General features: G+C 38.3%; 1 protein-coding gene and 1 pseudogene across 15 annotated transcripts in view; one reads left to right on the top strand and one right to left on the bottom strand.

Moving 5' to 3' along the window:
• The window catches only part of NRXN1 (neurexin 1), a 1,148,195-nt gene that overhangs the window by 458,041 nt on the left and 665,569 nt on the right, over window positions 1-24,585 (top strand). The gene's annotated exons all lie outside the window — the stretch shown is intronic.
• LOC116764536 lies at window positions 17,005-17,432 on the bottom strand (annotated as a pseudogene).

Raw genomic sequence — 24,585 nt, 5'->3', positions numbered from 1 at the left:
TTTTAAAATAAAAGGCTTTGTTGGAAAAGGCTGTTGGAAAGATTTGACCTCAAGGAAACTTTGGAGGGTAAGGAGATCTTCACTGATAATCATGCAACTTGGGAAGAGGGAGGACTTCTTTATCTGGGAGAACGTCCTCATAGGGGTTCCAAAGTCATGATTAAACACGTTTCTCCCAGGTTTTCATTTCCTCCAGACTCTTCCTTGTTGGGGTCCCTGATACCTGTAGATAGTTTCTGCCTTTCCTGTCTTATTACATTGTCACAGTCTATATATTGATAAGTAGCATTTTCCAATGCATTTATGTTAACCTTTCCACATGTCTCATTCATTCTTTTGGAAAGAGAGTTGCTGTTTGCATTCCCATCTCACTTCCTCCTAGCCATTTTCCATACATATCCGCATGTTTTTACTCACCATATTATTACATAGCTAAGGAAAATAAATTCTACCTTAATTATGTTTGGCAAAATGTCCTCAAGTTAACTAACCATTTTAAGATAGATTTTACTAATGTTCCCCAAATAATAGACTGTACAAAAATACAAAGGAATTCCTGTAACACAAGGACTCACACATTGGCTCTGGGCTGCCTTCCTAGAGGTAGGGTCTTGGTTTAGTGACTTGTAAGAGAGCTTAGTTTAGCCTAGATGAAGAGGAGGCAAACTGACTTACAGTGTTGGGCAAAAATTCTAGTCTAGAAAGAAAATAAGTTTCTCCACCTGAAAGAAAAAAACCACAGAAGATGGCAGTTTGCTTTTAAAACTTTAACAAGAAAGCAAGATGGAGTTTGTGGGAATGTCAAAGAATTTGACAAATTCTTATGTACCATTAACCTGATTTATTATAAGCCCTGCCTGATGTCTTTCAGATCTTGGAAATACTGAAATGTATTTCAACTCTTCTGCTGTAATAAATTGTTGGCACTAAAATGCAGACAGAGGTCAATTACCCTTGCCTCCTTTCATTTTCAAGACAGAAGACCACAGCTTCTTTTAAGTCAGAAATCCCCCTTTCCTTTTTAAGGATGTCTTTTCAAGAACCCCTGTGAGATAATAGTAATAACCTAAGTTGAGTACTTTTCCTAGTTAGAGCTCATTGCCTGAATGAGCTCATCTAAACATACTCTAGTGATATAAACTCGATGGTACCTAATTGTGACTAGGATTATACAAGGCATTCTACAAAGGGATGCTAAAAGTCACAGCTATTATAAAAGGGTAAGAAGAGTTGGTATATTTCAGAATAGTAATAATAACATGTTAAGCATTTCCTATTTCTCATGTGATTTCTACAACACCCAGTGAGTTACCCCATTGTACCTAGGGCACAATCAGCAGAGCAGCACAGCAAACATAACAATTTACTCCTAAAAAATAAATTAATGAAACTTTGTGAAATAATTAGATATTCAGTATTTCAAACATGGCAGCAAGGTAATCATGGAAGACAAACACCATTTTTTTGCGTGTGTGTGGTGGACTTAATGGCATTTTATCTTAGGTTTTGCTTTTATTAAATTGCCTGGAGGGGTGCACTGTCTTTTTTTTCCAGTGCTTTGTATGTTCCAAAGTAATTCTCTGAGCATCTCACAAGTTACATACTAGCAGTATCCCTATTTGACAAATGACATGGAGACAGGAGAAGTTAGGTAACTGGCTAGGAGAAAACAATCACTAAGTAGCAGAGCCAAGATCTGAATCTTAACTAATCTGACCACAGAACTCTTGCCTTTAACAGCTACTCTATGTTGCTTCCTTTACTCATAATATAATCTTGCTTCTATTTCCTTGTTCTCAATATTTTTAGTAAAGTATAATTAAATGAAATGAACTTTATAGGAACCTTGAGGAGAAAGAGAACACAAAAATGCAGCCTAGATTAATAGGATGTTGCAGAAGGAGGTGTCTAAGTGGGAGGGGAAAGAGCAGGAAATATTTCGTGGATGCCCAGTTACACGTGAGCTTCCAGTGGGGATTTTTCTCTTACTGTTCTAACTGGTACTGGAATGTCACCTCTGTGAACTGCTTCTCTGCTCTGTAAGTCTGTATCCCTTCCTCCTCTAAGGGTGTAAAAAAGATAATAATGCTTGTCATAAATTTCTGTACTCTGTAGCCAACTGTATGAACAGGGATACACAAAAAAAAAAACACATTTGGAAGTACTTTCTAGATTTCTACAAAGTATTGGCTTCATAGATTGCTAAGGGTACATTTCCTTCTGTGCCTTGTAGCCTTGGGGACAAGGGAAATAAGCAATTAGGGCAGAAACCAGGCATTTTGCCATAGGCACTCCTCTTCGAGATTGGGTTCAGGAAGTCCCATCTGCTCAGGTCCTCAAGGAAGTGGAACTCAGGTCTTTAGTCTCCAGAGTATCTGGTGAGTTCTTGTCTGGAATGCAGCTTTTTGAACTTAGCAACCTCCCTTCCAGGGGACCCACAGATTTCTATTTCCCATCATATTCGGCAGATGCCCCATAGCCTGGAACTATATCAGCAGTTGACATAATGCATTGCAGTGCTTTCAGATATCAAGCTAGCATAACATGGTTTGGTAGGGGTTTCAGTGACATTTTAAGGAATTGATGCATATTATAGAATATGACATTTTCTAGCCCAGCAGAAAGCAGTAATGAATAATGTCTAAGACTTAACATTTCCTCTTAATTTCAGCACCCACTGGAGTACCCTGTTTAAATTGTTCCATTCACTTAGGTATGTGTGCATTCAATGAGTCAACATTAATCAATACCTACTATGTGCTAGACTCTGTACTACACACTGGGGACACACAGATAAATAACACACCTAGGAATCTGGAAGGAGAGCCTGACAAACAGAAAATTAAAATACAGGTTCTTTAAATGAGATATTGAAAATTGCTCTAAAAATGCAGCAGAAGCTGTCATTAATTCTGCCAGCAGAAATCTATAATACTTTCAAAGAGAAGGTGACAAAGTAATCTGAGTTATCCTCTCTGTCTCTCTTCGCTCAGCTCTATAATGGGTATGATATTACGTGGGATTAAAGTTCTGCTCTCAGAATTTGAAAAGAATAGGAAAGATGAAATGATATGAAGGATTCGAAAACACATTACAAAGAAGAAGAAAAGCTCCATAGAAATGCAAGCTTGTACTTTACTGAGTTTGAGCCATATTTTAAAAATCTGATCTCTATCCAAAACAAAGTGAATATTTTGGTCTTCATGTTGATTTCTATTATGAGATGATATACTCTCGTCTTAGTTCTTTGGATCAAGTGCTGTGTTTGGAAGAAAATTATTCCTGTACACCATAATTGGCCTTTGTTTCAGGAGAATTATCACTATTGAAACACATTTAAAACAAATTCATTACTTTAAAATGAAAATAATTCTGTTATCATTCACAAGCATGTGATTTTAAATAATAGGAAAATGAGATTTTTATCTTTGTTGAGTAAATGTTCTGCACACAGAGAAATTGGTGACTCTGAGCGTTCAGTTTAGTTCCACATGTATGATATGACTACTATGTGAAGTACCAGGATATGATAATTAGGTTGACATAGGTTATCTAATCCAGGTCATGATAAATGAATTGTCCACCAAACATATATATTTTTCTGAACTTAAGTTTCTAAATTTGAATCAAATGTGATGACAGTAACCAGTTATAGATTGGTATTCCATTAAATTAGTTAAGACAGATTGCTTTAGAATCAGACAGACCTGGGTTCAAATCCTGGCTCCGTAGACTTAGTAGTTGTGTGACCCGAGAAAAGTAATTTAATGTTTTTTGCTTCATTTTTCCTTCACTCTAAAGGATTAAGTGAAGCTATGTAATTGAAGCACTCAGCATAGTACCTATTATACTGTAATATTTCAATAAGTGGTGTGTGTTAACTACAAATACATTGCAGGTAGGAATGTGACCTATACATATATATTTCACAGACGTGTAACCTATGTAGTCACACAGGGCCCTCACACGCAGAAGGACCCTGCTCTTGGTTTAATATCTTCCTCTTGCCATCTTGAAATTCTTCATAACTTTTGAACAAGGGGCCCTTCATTTTTATTTTGCACTGGACCCTGTGAAGTATGAGGACTGTCCAGGTTGCAGACAAGTCTGTGAGATTTTGCACATATTATCTCATTTTAAAAGTTATTTCATTTAACTGTCCTAATAGCTTTGTGAGGAAATTGAATTGACTTGGAGGCCACAAGTTATTTATAACATCATCAAGGCCACATCACTCATATGTAGAAGAATCCAGAAGAAAACCTCTGTTTATTGACTCTAGCCAGTGTGCATTCCTCTTTTGTTCACCTGAGTTATAATAGACACCTACCAATGTATCAAAAATTAGTAAAGGTGACTGAGAAACTCAGCGTTTTTAGAAAAACACTGATATCTTTTTAATAACTGGGAATAGTCTCTTAATTTTTATAGTTCAAATGCAAATAGTTTTTTGTTTTTACTTTTTAAGGATTTTATCATCATCATCAGATTTCACATAACATTATTTTTCAAACTCAGTCACTGTATTCCTTCCCTGCACTCACCGCCTGTAGACAAAGCAGAGTCTCATATGTAAGACTTCAGTGCTTGTTTGAAAGAGTAAATTGACCTCTTTGTTAACATTTTCTTCTATAAGGTCTCCAGACTGAAAGGTATCATCACCAACGATTGAAGTCAATCCTTCATTAACGTTACCTTTTGCTATTATTTAATAATTATTTGATTTATCATGGATTAATCAACACATTTATATAAAATTACATGGTGTTTATATAGAACAATTTGTAAACAGTGGCATGCGACTTAAAGCAGTAGGTTTTAGGTAGTTTAAAAGGAAGCAGTTCTTAGCCCATTTAGGGCTTTACTATTCAAGGCGTGGCCTGTGAAGCAGCAGCATCAATATCACCTGGGAGCTTGTTAGATGAAAAACCTCATGCTCCTCCCCAGACCTACTAAATCAGAATTTATATTTTAATAAGATCCCGGGGGATTTCATATGCAAATTAGAGTTTGAAAATCACTGAGCTAGAGCACCTCAGCCATCATGTTTTGTTGACATCATTGACTGTAAGATGTACAATTACGTTATGATTGGCATTAAACACTGCCAATTAACCTAGGCTAGAATGCACCTCAATTGCAACTAAGATCTGTATTTTAGACATATTAAAATATAAAACAGTGTATAATTTAGTAGCTCAGTAGTGACCCTGAGGCTTACAGCCAGAGCCTCAGCATCTCAAAGTGCCAAGACCCTGGGGAAACCCTCCTGAGCTCAGTTCTCCCCCAGCCCCTGCGTGGGCTCAGCCTTCTTCGGAAGATGGACATCAGGATCTTCGCGTCCAATTACACTGAGGGCAAATGAATCACCAGGATCCACCCTGAGCCAGGCCCCCAACAGTCTAAATTTAGAGGCAAATACAGCCTTGGGATGAGCTGTACTTACTAGCCAAGCAATAAGCTTTTGCTAACGAAAGAGTTGGAACTAAGCCCATGACCATTAAAGTAAAATGCCTGTGTTTTAATAACAATTTTAAACTAGGTCTCCTAACCTCTATTTGATTTTGAGTACTGCTTTCATAGCAAAATTTGTTCACTTGCAAAAGTGCTGAAAATCACTGTGTGCAGGTTTACTTGGGTTAATTATTATTTTTGCAGGGTAATATTCTTATGCTGAATTTTCCATATATACTCTTCACATTTTTTCAGGCCATGGTTTATTCAGGATTATTTTACCTTACCAGAATTTGCTAACTTAAACAGATTTCTGTGTATTTATTTACATTTTAACAACTTTGTAACATAATGGGTTATGCCCTAAAGGAAGTAAACTCTTCCTTGGATATAAATTAGACAGTTGGGGATTTGAGGCATTAAGGAACCATTTAGGGAAATGCTCCTTATGCAATATGAATTTTAATAAGAGCCCCCTAGAGGCAACTAAGAAGTATGACACCTCTCTAAACTGAAGCCACTCAGCCTGAAATTTTCTTGGTGATTAAATGAACAGAGATGCCTTTAAGTGACGTAAATGGGAAAACCATTAATCCCAGGAAGAGTGTGAAGTGTGTGCTTACGTGATGCTTATAAAAAGATAACTTTGTCTGAAGTGAAGTGGCTGCAGACTTTTCAGTAAGAGAGGAAAGTACAACAGACCCCCTCAGAATTTCTTCAGGACACCAGATTTTTATGGCACATTATAACTTTCCCCACTATCTTCCTCTAAGCTCAGTTTGTAATTAGAGGTTATTTGTTCTTGAAAATATATTCAAACTAAATTTCTTTGTCTTTATTAGATTAGAATTACACTGAAAGTACCACCACTTACTTTAATCCCCCAACCAGGGAAATGCAGCCTTTTTTCACTTCATACAACTTTACTTGCACTTTTAATGCAACTCTTTCTTTCTGTCTTGAAAATACACATAACGCAGGAAGCAATTAAATTTGAAGTGGAATATCCAGAAGTGTAGTTGAAGTAATAGGAAAGATTTTTACATTCATATTAGTTTTTCTTTAAGTACTGTAGTACTTATGATTCTTGAGTAACAATCCTTCGAAATTTGTACATTTTTTCACCAAGCCCTCACTGAGTGCTAGCTATGTCTCTAGCACTGATTAGATGCTGGATTTACAAATATGGATGATTTTCATTGCCTTGGCTGGATTCTGAAGACACATAACCATAAAAATGAATTCTAGTGCTTTTAATTCAACAACAACAAAATGTATCAAATGACCTCCATGAAATGAGCCTGTGCAGGATGCCAAGTGAGGATAGAAAAAGAATAAGACATGGTACAGATGAAACGCATAGGTAATTAGGTCACCTGATTCTGCTTTTCCACCTCACCTTGGCCTTATCTCTATCATAGTATTGCTACTATAATTGTATCAGTGTTTGATCAACTAGGGTTTCTCAGGAAGATTAAGCCCTAATGCCCTAAGACATCCGTTGTATGTAATAGTGCTAGTTATGTATCATCATTGGGAGAACCGAGAAAATAGTTACTCAACTAATTTTCTATGTTCTGTGGTTCAGATGAGGACTTTGGTTGAGAAAAGCTAGGGGAGAGTTTTTTGCTAGCAGGGACTGTGACTATTTCTTTAGTGCTAGAACCTGAGGCATAGTTGGTGCTCTATAACCCTTGAGTAGATTCATTATAATTATACTTAAGTGAGACAAGTTCTACCACAAAGGTTTGTGCTGCATTCTAGGGCAACACAGTGTAGAGAGGGGGGGGTCAAGAAATGTAAAAAAACAGACTTTCCCAAGGAGATACTATTTGAGCTTAGCATTGAAAGGAAAATAGTATATCTCCAAGTGAATAGGATGTGAACTACAAAGTTTGAGACAGAGGATAAGTTGGAGAAAGGGCACGGTTGTAAAAGAATACACAGCCATGCTTGGGGGAATGTCTGGGGTCAGTCAGTGTGACTAGGGAAAGAATGTACAGAAGGGAGGTGAACACTGACGCTGGATAAAAATTGAAGGAAATGATGTTGAAAATGGATAAAATGATGACAGGATATGACTGCCCCAATGGTTGCAAGTTTTGTGTATTAAAAATCATCTCAGAGTTTATTAAACTGCAGGTCCCTGTCCCCATAGCTTCTGATTTAGCAGTGGACCTGAATTTTTAACAAAAATTTAAGGTAATACAGATGCAAATGATATAAGGACTTTAACAAAGACTGCTACTTGTTATAGGGTGCTATGGATACTTCTAGAAAGGTCTGTGATAGGGCCAGGATTTAATATGAAGGATCAAAAGACCCTAAGCCTCCAGTTTAAAAAGGAGAGAACTGAAACAGACCAAGGGAGAGATGTTAAGGGTTGATCTAGCAAGGGAAGAATGGGGAATAACAAACAATCCAGAGGGACCTCAAAGGTAGAATCAAGGTGACTGGATGAGTTTTGGGGAAGAAAGAATAAAAAATACCAAGACAGTACAAATCTATATATTTCAACCAAAACAAAGCAATCAAACCAGATATTTTTCTTCAGATCAGAGCTCAAAGGAATGGGGAACAAGGGCAGTGGGAAGCATGAAGGAAGTAAGAAAACTGGCTTCCCGGGATGCACTTTTTGACTGTTTGGACTGCACAACCCTGAAAGTTGGCCAGCACATGTGAAGTGTAACCCAATGCATTTTACTTAACCTCTCTGAGCACCAGGTTTTTCATTGGTCAAGTGAGGGGATTAAGTTTTATGTACTTTAGGGTCCTTTCCTACAATCTTTAAGTCCTGAGGTAAACCCTTCCTATAGTAGTGGTTGCAAACACATAAGCATTTTTTACAAAGCTATCTGCAGGTCCTATTCTCAAAAGTCCTCTAGCCAAGAAGGTTCTAATGTATCACTCTGAGTGACCTTCATTATCCTCAAAAGATAAGAAAATATAAGATTTTTTCCACCTCCCTGATCAAAAACAAAACAACAAACAAAATACTCCTAAAGTCTGAGACAAAATGTAGGTTGAAAGAGATTCCTATCTTCCTGCTTAGTTTATTATTTTTTCTTTCTTTCTTTTCACGTTGCCCTTAAGGAAAGTTTGGCAAAGGCTCCAGAATCAGATTATCAAGAAGCAGCACAAATTTAAGAGTCTTTCTCTGCCCAGGCCCTTGAAGTCTTTCTGAGGCAACCACCTGCTTTGATGCTGAGAGGCCAGCATTCTCATTAAGTTTTACGGTTTTCAGTCAAACAAGCTTCATCGCTCCAAACCCGTAGCCGGTCCCACAGTCCAGTAATAGGGCATATGATGAAAACATTCAGTGTTTTAAAAAATTCAAAACACGAGATATGCTTCCACTGCTATGTACCTCCTTGATTTCTAGCAAAGGTAGGTGGATGGGTTCTGCATGTCATTGCCTTGTAGTTTATTTTTAAATAACAATTTGAGTCTAGGAGAGGGATGGTGCTTGTGAACAGGTGAGTGATCTCTGCCAGAGAGTAGAATGATATTATTTTAAGAATGGTGTTTTTAGGGATTGGCTTCGAGGAAAGTTTTAGCCTGGACATTTTTAACATGGAGCAGGGAGATACCAGAGGCCAAGTATGTCTTTGGTTCTTTGGAAGGAAAAATACTCATACCAATCTCTCCCTCCCGGCCCTAGGGCTGAAATGCATTAAAGAAGAGAAATCAGAGAGGAACTGTCTCTGCAGTTGGTACTATGATCACACATGCTAAGCAGTGAGTAAGTGTGGGAGGAGGTGAAAATGTCAGCAGAAGAGATGGACGAGGTTCAAAAAGTGCTTTCTCCTGCTTCAGGGTTATTATAGTCTGCTTCCCTCTTTGCCGGAATCCATGTTCCCTTTCATTCTGTTAAGAATACAGAGTGTATCTGAACCTCCAATAATTTTATTGGGAGGGAGGGAGGGAGGGAGGGAAGGAAGGAAGGAAGGAAAGAAGGAAGGAAGGAAGGGAAGGAAGGAAGGTGGGAGGGAGGAAGAAAGGAAGGAGAAAGAGATTGAGAGAGGGAGAGGGAGAACTTATTTTTGATAATCCTCTTTCTTAGTGGGAAAAATAACATACAAAATTCAAATATAAGAGCAACTATAAGAAGGTACATGATGATTCCAAGAAGAAAATTCTGCATGGTGATGAGATCTTTTAACAAAAACATAATTAAATTTTAAATACAGGGGATCTCTATGGGGCTTGAAAGAAAAGAAAAATTAAGAGACATGATTTAATCTAGCTTTCCGTGGAATTTTCCAGGATGCCAAAACCAGATCTGAGGAAGAGGTGGGGGACGATGTTTACTCCCACTGTCCCGTCCATAATCCTGGGATGTTATTTTTTTATTTTATTTTATTTTTTGGTCCTGAGATCCCATATCCAATATAGTGCATGTGTGGTTGTCTGCATTTTCTGTGCCACCTAGCTGATGAATTTCCCAAATCTGGATGAAATACATTGGAGTCCATTAAACTGTAGCTGTTCACATTCCCAGCCTTTTCCATAAGGCTATACAATTTTAAAGAAAAAGAAAAGATTTCATCCTCTTCAAAATGAAGGGAGAACTGAAGAGGCATGTTTTGGCCTCTCTGTTAACCATTAGTAGAGCTGGGTAGAGAAATAGGTCTTACGATTCTTGCTCCAGACTCTTTCGCATTACAGCTCCTTCTACCAGCTTCCGTCTTATTATTGATTCCTTCCTAACTTCGTGGAAGCAGTGAGCACTGCAGGTATCTAAGATGTCATAGTTCTGTTTGATAACACCTGGCTTGTGTCTGACTAATCAATGAGATAAAATTGCCTCAGAGCAAAGAAGGAGCTAAGCTTATCTTATGCAACAGTACGTTTTCATGGTATTTAAATACACTCTAATCTATAATGTGCATGGCAGACCTGGCAGACTGTAACTAAATTGAAGTGGTTTTTAGATCCTCCAGGTCAACTCTATATAAACTTATGAAAGTCTACTTAAAGCAGGTGTTAATGCACAGTAAAATTATCATGAAAAAAATTTTTCTTAAGCTTGTTGTTTAATTTCAAATTTCAGACTCTTCTCTCCACTCTTCCTATTTCTTAAGCACTTTCCAAATGACCATTTTGGACCTTCTTGATTGCATTGCAGAAGCCAAGGTCATGATTTCTGAGAGTTAATCTCATAATCACTTAAGTAACTCAAGCCTTTGACATACTATATCTGACCCCATTCATCAGAATTTCTGTTGTTCCAGTAGCATCCTAAAACCCATGTATCTAGCATGTGTGTCAACCTAGTATCACACCATTTGAAGGACAGATCCAAGAGCTAAATTCTCAAACGCCTGAGCATATTGGATCCTTGCAACACCCTGATTTAATTTACCTATAACTTCCTTCTTAGGTAGTCATGTTATCTTACAAACATCAAGTGTTAACATCAGAAGAAAATATAGCAGCATATATCATAGTGGTTAGAAAAAAAAACCAAAACACCTAATGACGCAAGTGAGGAAACTAAGGCATAGTTAGATTAAGTGACTTTCCCCAAATTGTTATTACTATTATTTGCAAAGATGTCTCTAATAAGTTGGGTATCCTTGATAACACCCAACACAATCTTCAGTTTACCAAAATAATAACCATGTTGGTAGAAGCAAGTGCAACATTACTCAGTACTTCTTTCCCCCAATTTTCATTTAAAGATAAACTTAGAATGGGAAAAAGCATTTTCCCATTGCCAGTTTTTTAAATGTCACAATCTTTCATGTCATTTTTGTCTTCTTTTATTCTTACCAGAACTTTAATGATCATATGATTCCACAAGCATCTCCCAAATTAACCTTGTGTTTCTTGTCTGTCGTCATCTAACAGAAAAGTTTATCACGAGCTGTTGGAAAAAGGTCACAGTTCAGTTATTCTTCTAGAAACTTCTAAGTTGAGTTGTGAGCTTTTGCAGGGCCCATAAAACATGTCTTTCACATTTATTACTATCCCTTGCCACAGAAAGCAAATCCTAGTATTTTCACTTAGAAATTCCACACACCCCCTTATTTTTAGTCTCCTATCATAACCAAACTCTACAGGTTATACTATATCCATCACTGCAAGGATGTAACTGTAATTAAGTAATAGAATTCTAATTAAGCAATTATGTGTGTTCTTATCATTTTCAGAAAAAAAAAGTAGTTCACGTCAGGATTTTTTTTTTTTTAAGCTTTTCAACAACCTGCTGTATTTAAGCAGTTCTTTCTTCTTGCTTTTGGAGTCAGGTACCTCTCTTCTAATTATTATTTTTGTTCCTCATTTAATCTAAAACTCTGTCTAGGCAATTTGCAATATTAATTTCTCACATAAGCAATCAGTCTGCTTTCCTACGTTTGATTTTGCATCCCCCAATTTCTGATACGCCTTTCCGCTCTTCTTCAATTAGGTTTATAGTTATTGAGACGACTAAAATCCACTCTACCAACTGACAAAACAATTATTCACCCTTTCCACCCTGTTTAAAATGCATTAAATTTCTGTCCACAACTGGAATTATAATGCATTTTCTAGCTTCTTATAGAAAACATCAAACCATTTCTGATGATTTCCTTTTCGTCAAGCACAACTACCTCAACCCCAATTAGCACGACAAATTTCTCAATCATGTATTCCTCCTCTGATGAAGAAATTATGACTTGGTTTCTGGGATGTTGACTCACACAACTTTCACTGAAGCATATTTGCTCTGAATTACTTCTCTTTCTCATTTCTCCTTATCTTAAAATTCTTCTTTCATGCAACACCCAACCCCTCATGTTTCTGGAAAAGCATCACCAAGTATATTTGCTTTATTACACCATAATTTTTAAGTCAAGTTTTTTTTTTTTTAGTATTTTGCACTTAGCATTGTGGGAGTACTCACAAACTTTCCCCCGAAATAGCTTACCATCAAACTGGGAGGTCAGATTTCAAAAGGTAAACATATTTGTTTATTTCTTCAGTGTTTAGTGATCACCTTCTAAAGCCTCATTTTATTTGGAGCCATTTGATTTATCAATTTTTATAAGGTCTGAATCCGGCCTCTTAGTGAGCTTGTAATCTAAGAGTAAGGTGGTTTATTGTATGGGCCTTAGAGGAATACTGCCTAGGACTTGGTTTTTGTCTGACCTTGTGCAAGTAAGTCACATTCTGTCCCTCTGTTTCCTCATTACCTCATTTATAAAGTAGAGCTATAAAAGTATCTCATGAGGTATTTGTGAGGTTTAAATGAGATACTTAATATACCTTTAGGAGAATTAAGGATTAGAGCTGATAAGCATGAATATGGCTGGCACTGAGATATTTTACACATACTGTTTAATCTTCATAATAAACAAGTAGGGTGATCATTATTCTCTGTGATTTCTTTTTCTCTCTAAGGAGATGGCTCAGGAAAGCTAAGTAATTTGTCTGAGGCTTCATCCTATTAGTACATTGAACAAAGTTTCAAAATAATTCAGTCTGATTCTATAACCTGTTTTAGGGCAACAGCAGGGAGAGAGTTGAATAAAGGTGGAAAAAATAAGTTTTGTTTTAAACTCATTCATTTATTTGTTCAACAAATTGACATGGAGGAGGTATTGAAGCTTTGGAAATGGACATGCTCATTGAGAAAAGTAAGGAGGGGAGCCAGGAGGAGACTCATTCATTTTTTTATTCTAAAGAGTATGTACTGAACACTGAGCTGCATTCCCAGTGTGTGCTGGCTGCTGGACAACAAACAAGAAAATCTATTTTGTGCCTAAAAAACCTGCAGAGAGGTTCCTCTGCTGCTATGGAACGCAGGACAGATGCTCAAGAGAAAGATTAGGAGCCATTCACACAGAGGAGGTATAGAAGATTTGGGAACGTACATGCCCATCGGAGAAGGTAACTAGAAGAGAGGCAGGAAGAGAATGGAACCCCTGAACCTCGAGAAGTACCTATGTTAAGAAATAAGGGCAAGGAGAGAAGACAGGGGAGAGGTCATAAGGGAAGGGAAGGGATGTACCCCAGAGTCTAGGGCAGGAACCTAATGACAGGTAAGACCACAGGAGGGGACAGCTTGATAGGGGGCCTTATGGCTGGAGAGGAGGAGGTAGATGCTTGAAAGTAGATACTTGGGCTGCTACCGCATATCAGAGACACCAAGCCTACTGACACGTCAGTCAAAGTTTTAAGGGATTGTGATGTGGCTAGAGGATTATTCTCATTTGAGGCAACTAGGACAAAGACCCAGATCAAGCCTAGGCCAGAACCATGACCCTCCCAAGACAGGCTCCACCATCTGACTTTGCTTATTTAGAATCAAGTCCTAGGAATTTTTTTTCCGTAGGCCTCTTAAAGACCTGAGGAGCAAGCTAGCAGGACCCTTCTTCCAGACAGACTAGGGCAATCCCTACTGCAATGTCCTGTGTAGGGTGGGGCCCCTGAAGGCTTCTGAACCAGATGGGCAGATGGGTCCCTCCTCCCAGGGAGAACCGGCAAAGTTCACCATCTGTTTCGCCAGATACAAATCTTTCTCTTTGTAAGTTTGACCTGGCCGAGCCATTTCTTCTAGTAGTTGCGATGAAATTGTTGTGAACGACACAGCATTCCAGCGCAGGCACAATGGAAGAGTGGAGAGAGTTAAGGATCTAGAGTTAGACAAAACTGCACTCCAATCCTGGGTCCAGCATTTCTGACGAATTGTGCAACCTCTTTGTATGTGAGTTTTTTGTATAATGAGAGAGGATAACAAAGGGTTATTTTGACAGTTTAAAATGGCGTATATCAACCTAGAAGCACAAAGAGGGGATGCTCCCCAAAACAGAAGCATTTTAAATAGTATGGCATATATTATGAAAAACAGTAACAATTATTATAAAAGACATGGGAGATCTGAGAAAGGACAAGGATCTGAGAAAAGGTGATAGAGGCAACTCTGAAAGAGCAATGGTTCCAAGAACTCAGATAGCAAGAGGTTAAGGAAAAAATGGATAGTGAAGAGATAGAAGAAGTCTTTTTTTTTTTTTTTTTTGAGGAAAGTTGGCAATGGTCAGAAGGAGAGATAGACTATTTGGACGATGGATGGAAGAAGTCTAATGCTGAAGGGAAATTTCTAACTCCTGATCATAACTATGAAATCAAAACGAATGTGAAAATCAGTTCTAATCTAGCTGGGAATACAGATGCTTTTGAAAAATTGATTTTCTTATAGGAAACCACTAATGGAGTTTTAGGGGGACGTTAGGAGAGAGAAATTGAAAATGCTGGAAAGATAATAGCTTCTATAGCATGTTGTTTATTCTTCCTTTATAGCCTTTATTTATTTTTGCATTTTTTCAGCTCTTGGGCCTCATTTTATTCATGCCATAGCAGGCTGGAGGGGAACTATTAAGAAATGCAGTTAATAACAGCGATGGACATTAAAATGATGCTGGACTCTAAGCCCTCACTTGAAAAAATAGCTGGGATGCCTACCCCTCAACTCCTTCCTCCCTATGGCAGAATTCCAAGTGATGTGCATTCTCTGAGACAGCCTTTCCAATCTTCCTGGGACCACCATGGGTGCTATTCTTTGATCCGCTTCCATTAATCTTACATTTGTCTGCCAGGGAAAACTATTCATACTCATAGTCTCAGATGTTGACCCTGACACCCTTGCTAAGGTGCTTCCCTCACTTGGAACAGGGGTGGGAGTGAGGAGTTGGGCAGGAGCAGGGCGAGGTGCACCTCTTTTCTTACTCTGGCACATAAATCATAGTCAAAGAATTTGGAACATGCCCCACTCCCTACAAAAAAAAAAAAAAAAAAAAAAGAGCAAGAGAGAGGAAATAGTACAGAGAACAACTGAGTAACCTTCAAAGCATCTCTTATATCTCAAAACAATTAATTAGAGACCATATTCTTTCCTGCTTTCAAAACTCAGAACATATTTTCTGTCAAATCAGATCACAGTCTAAGAAAATGTTCCTTTTTCTTGGTTGAATGTCTTAAACTCAGCACACTAGGGTCTCACCATCATTTCCAAAGCCGTCTTTATATTTTATTCAAGATGCCCACTACAACCTCATAAAAATATACACCCAATGCTCGATCTCCCCAGCATACCAGAAATTCCAACCTGGATGTGCAAATTGGACCCAAATCGGATGCTTCATTATTGTTTCTCTTGGTTCCTTCTGAGCATAGGTCTTCTCCTATTCATTAGAGTATCCCTCCTAGTGCTTGGAGAGTGGCTTGGACATAGGCACAAAATACAGGTTGGCTGAATAAATGAGCAAATAAGTTGGTATAGAGCATCACAGAGGGGTCAGCCCTAAACAGTGTGAGAGTCTTCTCTAATGTTGAGGCAGGATGGAAGGAAGAAGGGAGATGAGGACCCTATGGTGAAAGACGGAGAAAAGGGAAAACGAGAACCCCCCCAAGTTTAGCACCCTTTTTTAGGATTCAGGTAGTGCCAGACTGAATGGAATCAAGGACCAAAACATAAACATAAATAATCGCTTCAATGATTAAGTAAGCACGTAGCCCATTTATACCATTCCCGTGGGTCTTTAGGAAGAGACGTTCCTCAGCCCATTTTCTCCAGTCCTTGCTCTGTCTTAGAAGGCTTTATTTTTTGGCTTAATGATTCTCTTTTAGCATAACACACACTACCATGTCTAATACAGTTGTCAGAAGGTCTTTCTCCATGTTTCATGAACTGGAGCAAATGGTTCCCTCTATGGCCCACCTGCACTGATGCTTACAGGTGTTGCAGGTTGCCAGATAGTTCTAGTTCTTTTAGGACAAGGAAATTTATAGACATATGAATAAAGTTTCAGTTTACATAGATATGACCATATGTCCTGATCTACCTTGTTATCAAATATTAAATACAAAACTAAGGAATTTTAAACATACTTTTATAAGTTCAAGTACACCTTATCAGTTTGGAAATATTTTTAGCTGTGATGCATAACAATGATATTATTGTCTCAGATTGCTAATTTTAAAGAAATGTGTCATTATTTATTAGTTTCCTTTTCACAATTTTCACCTTTTTAAAAATATCTTTTCATAGGTTTCATAGGCTGGGATGCCAAGGGTATTGTTGTCATACAACTTCAAGTGTATGATAATATCTGTTTTTCTTTAAGGTTTCTAATATGTGCCATCCAACAGCATGTTTTCAACATCATAGATGTATTGGACATAAGAACAACTATCACTTGGCACATAAAACATTTCTGTAATCTCTAAAACATGGCCAAACATGTAGATGTTACTAAAGAAGTCAAGGGAATTTTGGCTACTTTCCCCTTTGCAAACAACAAATAAAATTACATTGTACAATTAATACACAAAATCTATTCTGTTAGAACCACCAACCACAGTGATCAGATCTACTCCAAAAATATGATGCTATATTTGGGTCTATTTGATTCATAAATCGTTTTCCTTTCTACTGTCTAAATCTTATTTTATGAGTCATGGTTTTAAAAATGGATAGTATTAAAGACAAAAGTTGAACGTCTTACTATATTTTTAATTTAAATTTTTTTTCATTTTAACAGTTTTTAATGAAAGTTGTATATACGATTATTTCTGCATCTTCTCAATTGTTTCTCGCTTATATTTGCCCTTTTCCTTTCCTACTTGGCGAGATTTGGCTTCAGGCTCAAGGATCGTTTTTTGGTCTTTGTCCAGTTTAGTGATAACCACCTTGCTGGGGTGAATGCGTGCGCGCTCAGTTGTGCCATTAGCCTTCTCCCGCTGCTGTTGCTCAGTGTAGATGACATATTTCTTTCTGGAAACCTGGACTACTTTGCTAATTTGCTGCCCTTTGTAGCACCCTCACACAACTTGAACTTCATCCTTTCGGATGGGCATGAATGGAACATTGTCCTTCTGCCTCAGCTCTTTGGAAAGAGGAGAAGACATAATCTTCCTGCGAATGTGGGAAGTGCATTGACATGCCTTTTACGGTTCTTGCCTCAGTCAGAAATCACAAAGGGATTGAGTTTCATTTTGGCTGCTGGCACTTCAGTGATCTTCCTGTATTTTTTATACTGCACAGTTTGTCTAATAGAGAAGCTATGGGAGAAACGTATATACTTGTAAAGTCCATGTTCTTTAAGTACATATATACAAGTTTCCATTGATACCAGGTGACGTAGGCCCCATGGGTTCGTGTCCAATCCATTTGTCAGTGTGGAAGAACTGAGCTAGAGCTGGGCTGATTGGGATGAAGAAAATATTCTCTACATATCTTTTGTGCATTCACTTAAAATGGATCCCCTTAGTTATCTCACATAGCAAATACTTACCTAATCATGCTTTAGTTTGTAAGGCTCAGAAGAAGTAACACTTGATCAAAAACCCATGGCTCAGGCTTCCCTGGTGGCACAGTGGTTGGGAGTCCGCTTGCTGATGCAGGGGACACGGGTTCGTGCCCCGGTCTGGGAGGATCCCACGTGCTGCGGAGTGGCTGGGCCCGTGAGCCATGGCCGCTGAGCCTGCGCGTCCAGAGCCTGTGCTCCGCAGCGGGAGAGGCCACAGCAGTGAGACGCCCGCGTACCGCAAAAAAAAAAAACAAAAAAACAAAAAAACATGGCTCTGTTCAAATAAACAGCACAAACAATCTGATCTTAGATAATTTCATTTTGAAATGACTGAGGGCAGGGCATTGAGGGAGAGCTGGAAGAAAACAATGTGCTCTATCTGGACCAGGCCAGGGGCTTTTTAAGACTGGCAAGTCTTGATCACTACACTGATTTTGGCCCATTTGGCTGGGATGCCTTCCTAGGTAACGTGCCCCAGGAACCTGCTCTGTTTCCCCATCTTCATGACAAGCTTCCTGATGCTGGTGTTTTGGTGCAATTTTGTCCTCTGCACTTAGATGACATTTTTTTCCCAGACCTCTTTCTCTAAATTCCTCTGTGATCATGTACACACCACACACACGTTTCTCGCTATGAGCATCCTTTCCACTGAACTAGGTTCCTGTTTTAAAAAAAAAAGCATCCAAAAGGTCAAGCTTGACACAACAGATTACACGGTCTTAGAGGCGGACAGTCTTGCTCTGAAACCTGTGGCCCTCTCTATCCTGGTTACCGAGAGAACCTGGACGAGTCCTGGAAGTCTTCTTGCTCTTTGCTCCCTGAACCGAGAGCAAGCTCTGTTTCCAAAGTCACCTCTCCCGATTCCGTTGACACCACAAGCTCAGAAAACCCTCCTTTGCTGTCATTTTTAGAACGTCTGTTACATCTCACAGAGGCTCTCTGGGCTCACGTACTTGCTACCCAAGCGCATGAAGAAGATGACCCACTACCCTCTTTCTTCTGGGGTGCGTACACCGTAGGCAGGTGGCAGTTTACACGCTGTCGTTTTAGGCCTGTTTATGTGTTTCTAGTGTCTTTTGCCCTTGCCCTTGAAAACTCTGGAAATTGACTGCCGGAGTCTCAAATCTGGCTTTAATACTTAGTGATTGTGTAACTTGAATGAGTTTCTTTATTTCATCTGTAAAATAGAGGTAATAGGAGTAATTGTTGTAGCTAGCAGGCAGGGCTTATGTTAAGGAGATGCTGCATTCAAAATGTTTAGCACAGTGAGTGGTCCATAATAAGTGGTCACTAAGCTATAGATGTTATTCTTATCCCCTCCTTTATTATGTGTTCTTGGACCTTCAGGGGCAAGGTTGGAAAGGATTTGAGGCCTGCTTAACCAAGGTCAGAATTTGGATCCAGCAAAATAACTGTCTGAGATACACACAAAGGGTTTTAGAAACCTCAGACATGTTGTAATTCTGTGGGAATGTAGCTTAATAGCCAAGGGAAGGAAGCCAAGCCTGAATCTTTGCTGAAGGGCACTTGACTCGTGTTTAACAGGCAAACTGGGGCATGCTTCCAGGCTCAGCTTTGGGGCATCTGCTGAGGGATGAGAAAGATGCTGTCTCCCACCTAGCAGACTCACTCCTCCCCAGCACAGCACTGAGCCCTCGCTGACGTCAGCCCCCTTGGGAAGAGCTCTGAATGCAGGAAAGAATCATAATAGCAAGGAGAGGAACTGGAAAAAGATTCAGAGAAACATCAAGGAGCAAGGAAATCACAGGCATCGTGATAATTAAAATTAGATAACCCAGAACTTCCCCAGACCTACATTTCTTATGTCACTGTCATCTTTTGTCCTACTTTCCCCTTTCTGTAGATCATAATCTGTCTTTCCTTAAAGATCTGAGTCAAACATATATATATATGGAAGAGCTTTCCTTGAGTGTCCTGTTTATAAAAAGAGAGAACTTCAGACTCTGTATACTGAATAGCCCTTCCTACCTTATGTAGCTATTTTTTCCCTTTATCCATTCATCAAACATTTATTAATGTGGTGACTTTAGACAAGAAATCAAGCTTAGCGCAGGGGATAAAATGTTGAACAACTTCAGTCTCTGTCCTCAAAGTGCTGCCTCTATACTATCTCCCCACCAGATTGTTGGATGAACCCCTAAAGCGCCGTGGACCCTTTCTTTGCTTCTTTTCAGCACATTGATCACTAGCCTTTGCACATATTTTGTCAGCCGTTGTGTCAAAACTGTTCACCAAAAACAGAGACCTCTATGGAAGAAACCATGTTTGGTACAGAACACCCTCGATTCAGGTCAGGAAATCAGAATATTTAGAGTATAGTGGGCTAATGCCAGTTGTCCAGGAGAATGCCATATAATGTCCCATGTTCTCGTGGATTAGGGATGTAAAAGTGTTCAGATCATGGGAAAAGCTATGTATACTAACAGAATACTCTGGATTGTTTCATAGATACAACGGCATCTCAGAAAGTAGTTCACAGGCAATGTTATAAAGAACCAGCATTTCATGGAGCTATATGAAACAGTGCATGTATTGTACAAGCACATTTTGGAACCATAGCACTGTAAAATTCTATCTTTGTGAATAGTAAATACAATCTTGATAAAATCTCCAATTGAGAATTTATCTAACGGTTCTGATTTAAAACTACATGTGAATAACTGATTTTTAAAATTAATTAAAAATGCTTTGGAAACACTCTACACTTACAAGGGCCTTTGAAGTTTGTAAAGTTTTAAAATTTATTTTATTATACTCAATACTTGAGCAGCAATGAACCTTACATAGTAATTGGCATATAACAGGTGCTGCATAAACATATCTATTCACTAGAGTATCCATTCATTCACATTTGTGAAGAATCTGCTATATTCCAGGTACTGTTGGATGTGACAGGGTATAAAGCAGAATGGTTTCTGACTTCCCATGGAGTTTACAGTCTAATGGGTGAGAGAGACATATGCCTAGAGAACCAGCAGTAGTTAGACACCTGTCTATTTTCAGAACAGATAGGATGAATTTCTGAGAAAATTAAGAGAAAATAAGTGAATGCAGAAAAACCAGTAAGTAGCTGAGAACATGCTAGAATGGAGATATGGTATCTGAACCATGGCACATAGTATGGTAAGGAATATGTGAAGGGGAACAAGGTAGACGGCAAGCACCCCAGGGTCGTACGTCTCCTGCATGCTCACATTTTTATACGGATTATACTGATTCTACACACTTGCATTAAAATATATGGTTTTATGAGGTACAGATTCTTTGAGTCCTTTTTGTGAAAGACCCAATATCACAGTTATTATTTGAGTTTAACAATGCTATTTTTTATTATTCAGCATTGATCAATAAGGCTCTAATTCTATTTTTTTCACAATACTGCATAGTGGGACATGAGGAACATGTGAAGAGCGGTTTCCTCACTTATAAGGTTTGCCTTTTGGTTTTCAAAAAATGCCTATTGAATTCTGGATGTCATTTCTCAAGTTGTAGCTTTGCTAGAGCATGGTCTAGCATCAGCAGAACTGGATTTATGGCCTGGATGTGTGATGTGGGGAAACAGTTTACTGTGATATGCCCCAGCTTCCAGCAGGTTTGTTTGTAGGGATTTTGCTTACAGGTAAAATGCCTCATCTTTATTGAGTGCCAAGAACATAGTAGGCACTCAAAAAAAAAAAAAGAGAAAAAGAAAAGATAACTCTACCAGAATAATCATTATAATACTTTATTTCATTTACATTTATTTAATACTATCTTATCATGGTTGACCCTGTTAACTTTGAAAAGAACATTCACATGTTATCACAACTGATTCTCACAAGACTTTCCCAAACCTCAGTTTTATCTACCACATTCATAATTGTACCATATTTATATATTATCACTTAATATTTTCCATTTAAACTTAATTTACTTTTGAAATTAATCTCATCTTAAAGTAATATTATCCATAAAATTACAACTTTAATATGCTAGTTATTACTTTTTCCTTCCAAGTACACATCCAAATAAATATAACCTGGAAATTAAATACAGTTCTTGAACCACCTAACAGCATCCACCACATCACCAGGGGTATGAGTCTCAATTTTCAAAATTACAGGGCAACTTTGTGAAATAGGTGCAACAAGCATTTTTATGTTCATTTCTCTAGTGAGACACTTGAGGCTCAGAGAAGTTAAGAAGGTTTTTATAGTAGAACACAGTCTATACAGCCAGATATGGAGAGATGGTGTCTCGCCTGAGGTCAGGGATCTGGATGAAGACAAATCTGGCATTGGAACCCAGCTTGCACACCTCCCTGTTGTAAATTCTTTCTAGCTACTCTCTCTTTTTGGAAGTTCTTTCTCCTAATACAGAACAGAAGCAATATGGTGGTACCACATGCAAGTATAATAATGATAGTCATGAATATTTGATTTATCTAGCATAAGCCAAGAACCCAATGTGTATTTTCATAAAGCTAGTTACAATAACAGGTGATTTATATTAAAATAAATATATATTAAAATAAAATAATAGTACATTATTAAAAACATTTTATTACATATCTACCTATACCTCCAAATTCCCAAATCGTTTTCAGTAACTGTTGGGACATTTGCTTCTGTGCGTCCGAAACCCTTCTGATTAGGGAAAGGGTAGCAAAACAGATATACACACTCTCACTTTCACTGGAATGGAAAAGAATTTGAGGTTAAAGCAAAACGACTTTTAGTAGAGTCATGCTATGGGGCTGCTAAGTAAGATTTCTTAGATATTTCCTTTGTGAGGAGAACTCTTTTGGTTAAGCCATTATTGACTCGTATTGAATAAGGCTTTGACCAATATATTCATTCATTCAATCCCAAAATTTTGAATATGTGCATTCTATGTACCAGACACTATTCTAGGTTGGAATACAGTAGTGAACAGAAGGGCTTTTTTTTGTTTTTTACCTTTATGGAGCTTATACTGACTGTACGGTAAGGACCTAGACACTAAACAAATTTTAAAAATATATAATTCATCTGTGGATAGTATGTGTTTTTGAGAAAAATCAATGTCCCTGGGCCAGGAGAAGAAGAGGGTAGCAATTTCATATAAGATGGTCACAGAGTTCTACACTGACGAGGTGACATGGGAACAAAAACCCGAAGAAGGTGAGGGAGTGATCCTGTGGCCACATTGAGGGAGATCATTCTGGGCAGACAGAGAGCAGGTGCAAACACTCTGAGGGATGAGCAGATCTGGGGGGTTCCAGAAATAGCCAAAAGGCCAGTGGGGCTGGAGCAAAGTAAGTAAGAGGAGGTGGATCCCAGGGGTAAGGGTCAGGGTCAGTTTGAGAAGGACTTTGGCTTCTTGTCCGGTAACGTATATGTCACCAGCCTGTTTTCTCCAGCAGAAAGAAAATCTGTGTGGCTCCGCTCTCAGAGGTGTTTAGGAATTGTCACTGCCTACCAGAGTGCCTGATTGGATGCTACCAAGTATAACTGAATGAATTCTCTTAGGAGACTGGTGCTTCCTCAGGTTACTGCTTTATGTTTCACTAAAACACAAGACTCATAATCGTCACTAAATTTGGCAGCGTGAATGAATCATCTGAATGAGTTCAGTGATTCTCTTTACTGATGCCCCATCAACAACCGACTAACACACTGATTGAGAAGGAAATCATTCACTGAGTCGGTAGAAATGTCTGTGTGCTTGATACTTTTAATAATTTTGATTTCACTGAAAAAAAAACTAGCCCCCTTTTATAAAGAGCACTGACTCTGCTGGGTACTGAGTAAAGTACTTTGCATCTATCTATAAAATTTTAATTTTCACTATAATCCTATAGGGCAGGTATTGTTGTTAATTGCGGTTAAAACAAAAACAACAACAACGTAAGATTTACCATCTTAACCATAACATAAGTGCAAGTTCAAGAGAGTTAAGCATATTCTTATCGTTGTGCAGCAGATCTCTAGAACTTTTTCATTTTGCAAAACTGTAACTCTATATCCACTAAACAACTCTGCATTTCCCCCTCCCCAGTGCCTGTTAACCACCATTCTACTTTCTGTTTCTATGTATTTGACTACTTTAGATACCTCATATAAGTGGAATCATATAGTATTTTTTTTTTTTGACTGGCTTATTTCACTTAGGGGCAGGTTTTTTAAAAAAAATGTTTGTTTTATTTAAATCCCAGTTTTACACATGAAGAGACCAGTGTTTAGAAAGTTTAATTAACTTGCTTAAAGCCGTTCAGTTATTAAGTGGCACTGAGGACTTGAATCCAAGTCTAATGATAAAACACATGCACTTAACTACTTACTACTCCACTATTTCTCAAACCAGAATGCTCAGAATCTGTGGGAAGAGGGTGAGGTACGTAGATTTATTCTTGGGGACCTTTGAATTTTCTATTTCCTTTAAAAGTTTGCAACACTATTCCAGTGTGAGGAATGCAGTGCCAAACCAAAGTGACAGAGCCTGTGGCTTGATGCCAGACTCAAGAACATCCTAAATTCCTCACTTATTACTTGTGTTTGACACACTGACCTTTCCATTTGTATGTGGGACTGAGATTAAGAACTCTCTTTCACATTCATGTAGATATACTGTGATTGACCCAACACATCAAGCTATGGTGACAGTATTGACGCTGACCATCTACTTACCAAGCCCAGACCACCCATTCATTTAGGTTTTCATCCTTGGGTCAGAGGAAACCCTTCAGTTAACAGAGGGAAACTTGATCTCCCTTGTTCCACCACCAGCACATTTCCAAGTCATTTGACGTCAAAATAAGAATAGTTCATCATATTCATTTTCTCTGCCAAGAGCTGTC

Source organism: Phocoena sinus, chromosome 13 (genome assembly GCF_008692025.1).
Source record: "Phocoena sinus isolate mPhoSin1 chromosome 13, mPhoSin1.pri, whole genome shotgun sequence".
In the NCBI taxonomy this organism is placed as follows: domain Eukaryota; kingdom Metazoa; phylum Chordata; class Mammalia; order Artiodactyla; family Phocoenidae; genus Phocoena; species Phocoena sinus.
This window is presented reverse-complemented; position numbering and strand designations above follow the sequence as displayed.